The sequence below is a fragment of the Triticum dicoccoides genome, chromosome 5A (genome assembly GCF_002162155.2).
Source record: "Triticum dicoccoides isolate Atlit2015 ecotype Zavitan chromosome 5A, WEW_v2.0, whole genome shotgun sequence".
Classification (NCBI taxonomy): Eukaryota; Viridiplantae; Streptophyta; class Magnoliopsida; order Poales; family Poaceae; genus Triticum; species Triticum dicoccoides.
Genome location: NC_041388.1, coordinates 149,468,174 through 149,472,948, shown reverse-complemented (window position 1 = coordinate 149,472,948; position 4,775 = coordinate 149,468,174).

Below are 4,775 nucleotides of genomic sequence, written 5' to 3'. Positions count from 1 at the left end.
GGGGAGGCCGGAGGTGGACCGGAGCCGCGGCAAACGACGTCGGACACCGGCGATGTACCGACGAAGATATGCTCGATGTCGAGCGTACCAGCCCTCCTAGCTCGAGCCCTTAGGCGAGGGCGAAGGAGAAGACGATGAAGGAGCTCCTGGACGTCTTGGCGCGATGAGGTGAGGCCGGTGGCCACGGGATCGAGAAGGCAGCAACAACTGTGGTCTCGGGTGTGGACGAAATCGAGAGGCGGAGAAGGAGACGAGGGGGATGGGCGTTAGGGTTTGCCAGGGGGTCGCGGGCGTCGGACTTAACAGCCAGGAAGGGCCGCGGGATGGCCGGCACCTGGCCGGGCGCACCCATGGCCGTGGGATGGCTGCCACGGCCTCCCCTGCCTCCTGTAGCGGTAGGTAGAAGGAGCTGCGGGTGGGCTGGGGCTGTTTTTCTAAATGGGCCAAGGGGCCCAGTAGATTAGGTTTCTTTTCTTTTTATTAGTAGGTTCCCCTTTTTCTTTTCTGTTTTCTTAGTTACTATTGTTTTCTATTTAGTTTAGGTACTAGATGATTTCAATTCATTGTGCAAACTATCACATAAATTTTAGGCAATATTTTGAGCTATTCCAACAAGTGTCAAATATTTTTGGAATGTTTACAGATTTATTTAAATTAGATTATTTCAATAAAAGCTTATGAGTCCGTTTTAAAATGTTTAATGGCACTTGTATATTTTGAAAAATGATAATTCTTATATGAAAATTTGCTAGTGAATATTTGCAGCCCAACCTACATTTCTATTTTACCTTTTGAAACATTTAAATTTTCAAGTTGCATCCGAATTTGAATTCGAACTGGTTTTCAATAAGAGTCGATTAAGCTTAATAAAAAAAGGTGACTTGGCATCATTTGTCAGGGTTTACTGTAACTTAATTATTGGGGTGTTACACCTTACTACCTAGCTGCTATTAGTCATTGTGCTTTCACTTTATTAAATACTTGACTATAGTTTGCCTAGTGTAGTCTACCTTCCGCTGCATGGTAATATGTTTATTTCTATCGTTTGTCTTCGAAACTTCCACGTTTTGAAGACTTTCATAAAAATCGCCTATTCACCCCCCCCTCTAGTCGATATAACGCACTTTCAATTGGTATCAGAGCAAGGTACTCCCTTGTTCTGTGTGATTCGGTTTAACCACCTGAAGTTTTAGCTATGTTGACTGCAGGGATAATTAAAGTCTCCGCTGCGTGCCCCGTCTTCGATGGAACTGAATATCCCTACTGGAAGAATAAGATGCGCATGCATCTTGAAGCCATTGGCGTTGACCTATGGTATGTTGTCAAGAACAGCGTTCCCAAGGCTGGAGAAGGTGTCACTGCCGCTGACGTCAAGAAGTTCGTTCAACTGGACTCTATTGCCAAGAATATAATCTGTGGTCATCTGACCAAAGGACAGTATAGCCACGTGAGTGCTTTGGAAACATCTAAGCTAGTCTGGGACTGGCTCTCCAAGGTCAATGAAGGCGTCTCAACCCAGAGAGATTAGAGAATCAGTGTCCTTCGCAACCTCTTCAACTACTTCAAGAGAAATGACAATGAGAATGTCCAGCTCACGTTTGATCGACTCACTGACATCACAAATGAGCTTCAAGCCCTCGGCGCTACTGAGATCACCAAGCATGAAGTCGTCAAGACACTCCTGAGATCACTTGACAGTTCGTTTGACACCCTAGCCCTGATGATTCAAGAACGTCCTGATTTCAAGACACTCGATCCATCTGACATACTTGAGAGGCTCAACACACATGAGTTTCATCTTTCTGAGAAAAGAGATATTTATGGTCCCAACTATGGGCAAACTCGTGCCTTGAAGGCAGAAGCTATCTCCTCATCTGAAGAAGAATCTAACAGCAGTTCTGATGACCCTGAAGACATTGGAAAGGAACTTGCTATGCTTGTGAAGAAGTTCCAAAAATTCACCAAGAAGAAAGGCTTCAGAAAGTCTTCACGATCAAGCTCAAGGAATGATGAAGATTCTGCTCATGACTACAAGAAGAAAACATGCCACAAGTGCAAGAAAACTGGCCACTTCATCTCCGAGTGTCCGCAGTGGGACAATGAGAACAAAAAGAAGAAGAAGAGCAAGGAATATGACTCTGACGACAAGAAGAAGAAGAAATACTCAAAGTCTTCTTCCAAGTCTTCCTCAAAGTCTTCATCACACAAGAAGAGCTCATCTGGCAAGGCACGTGCGTTTGTTGGCAAGGAAATGGATTCAGAAGAGGAGTCCGCTTCTGAGGAGGCGGAGGTGGAGTCTGAGGAGGAGTCCGATTCTGGCGTTGCAAGTCTGGCTACAGCATACGTTACCGAGTCCATCTTCAACACTGAAGACAATGACTTCATCACCGACACCGATGCAAATGACAAGGACTACTCCGCTCCTACCTACTGCTTCATGGCACGCGGTGCCAAGGTAAACACACGCACTACTCACTATCAAACATCTAGTGAAGATGACTCTGATTGTGGTTCAAGACCCAGCTACAAAACACTTGCTAAAATTACAACTGAACAACAGAAAGCTATGGAACATATTCAAAAACTGCTAGACAAAAGCGATGATCTGTTAGGCGCTGAAATGACTCGATCTGAGTCCTTAATTGAAGACATAAAAAATCTTCACGTTAAGTATGAGGAACTTGAAAGTCGTCATGAAACGCTCTCAACAACTCATGAAAAGCTTTCCTATGATTATCTTCAAAGGAAGCAAGATCTTGAGAAATTGAGAGCGGCTCATGAAGATCTTCAAAAGGAAAATGAGTCACTTCGCGCCGAACAGATCAGTTCCGCTCAGGAAGGATTTGAACCACCATGTCTTAAATGCATTGAGCGTGATAATGCTACTTCTGTTGCTGAATGTTCTATTGCTGCTACTGTTGCAATATCTTCAACAGTTGATGTGGTAACTAACCCCTCTGCTGAGGATACCACTGCTATTGCTGATGAGAATGCTAGGTTGAAGACATTGCTTGAAACAGGGATGTACAAAAGTCTTAAAGGGCATCAGACACTATGTGATGTCCTCAAAAGGCAGATTCTGAACCGAAACCCGAGGAAAGAGGGTGTTGGGTTCGTAAGGAAAATGAATGCTGATGGCTCTTACTAGAAACCTGAGCAGTACCCCAAAACCACATGGGTTGCTGCAAAGGAACCTTCAGCAGATCCATCCAATCTATCTGGCTTCACTTGTGCTAACCCCATTGTCATTGATGAATCCTTTGATGCAAACTATAAACTGTTTAAGAATCAGAATGGTGAAGTGTTTGCCAGGTATATTGGTACTAACTGCAGGAATGGGCCGCCTGTGAAGAAGATCTGGGTGCCGAAAAAGTGTTTGGAAAATCTTCCTATGAATGTCATCATGACACCACAGGTGAAGAAGACAAACGCCAGACCACAGGCTTCATACGGTCCAAAGGCTTCATACAGACAGAGGACTCACCTGAGTCGCACTAACGCAAATGTTTTGCAGGGAAACCATACTCAGGCCTATGAATATGAGCGCGGTTCATCAAACCGCCATGTTCATAAGACCAAGAACTATTCTGCTTATTCTTATGAGTACTATTGTCCACCCGCAAGACTGTTTGCTAGGGATCCAAAGCCAAAGTTCTCAGATGCTGCACTTAGACTTATCGCTTCTAAGCCACCCTTGAAGATGTGGGTGGCTAAGAAAGCTTAACTCTCTCTTGCAGGGAAAGGTCTCCAGCAGAAAACCAAAATCGTATGACGCTATTGCTGGGGACCTTAAACATCTTGTAGGGCGCAAGATCAAATGCCCGAATGGTCTTACTATGTACTTCGTTCCTGAATCGCTTGCTACTCTCCCTATCAGTCCTAATCTGGATCTAAGCTTTCATAACCCACTGGTTCGTCAAATGTTTTTGCTTCACAATTCTCTTCGTGAAGCCTATCCCCCTAACTGCACTGTAGGGTACGACACCAGCGTCTTCAGAATGGATTATTGATAGTGGGTGTACCAATCACATGACTGGTAAAAGAAGCCTTCTTATGGACTCAACCTTACGTCCATCCGACAAGAGTCACATCACATTTGCTGACACTGGTAAAAGTAAGGTATTGGGTCTAGGTAGAGTTGCAATCTTAAAGGATCAACACATGGATAAAGTCATGCTTGTTGAATCCCTTGGCTTCAACTTAATGTCTGTATCAATGCTTTGCGATTTGAACATGATCGTAATATTTGGAAAATATCGTTGCCTTGTTCTAATGGAATCTGACAAGTCTCTAGTGTTTGAAGGGTATCGGAAAGATGATTTGTACGTGGTAGATTTCTCAGCAGGACCACAGCTTGCCGTATGTCTTCTAGCAAAAACTTCAGAATGCTGGCTCTGGCATCGGAGGCTAGGGCATGCTGGCATGAGGAACCTCCACACCCTTGCAAAGAAGAAGCATGTCATAGGCATCGAGGGCGTCAAGTTCAAGAAAGATCACTTATGCGGTGCCTGTGAAGCAGGAAAGATGACGAGGGCCAAACATCCCTCGAAGACAATCATGACAACTACTCGACCCTTCGAACTGCTCCACATGGATCTTTTCGGTCCCACTCATTACTCAACTCTTACTACTACTGCTTGTATCTATGGCTTTGTCATTGTTGATGATTATTCTAGATATACTTGGCTGCACATAATCCTCTACAAGACTGAAGTGCAGGATGTCTTCAGACGCTTCGCCAATCGAGCAATGAACAACTATGGCGCCAAGATAAA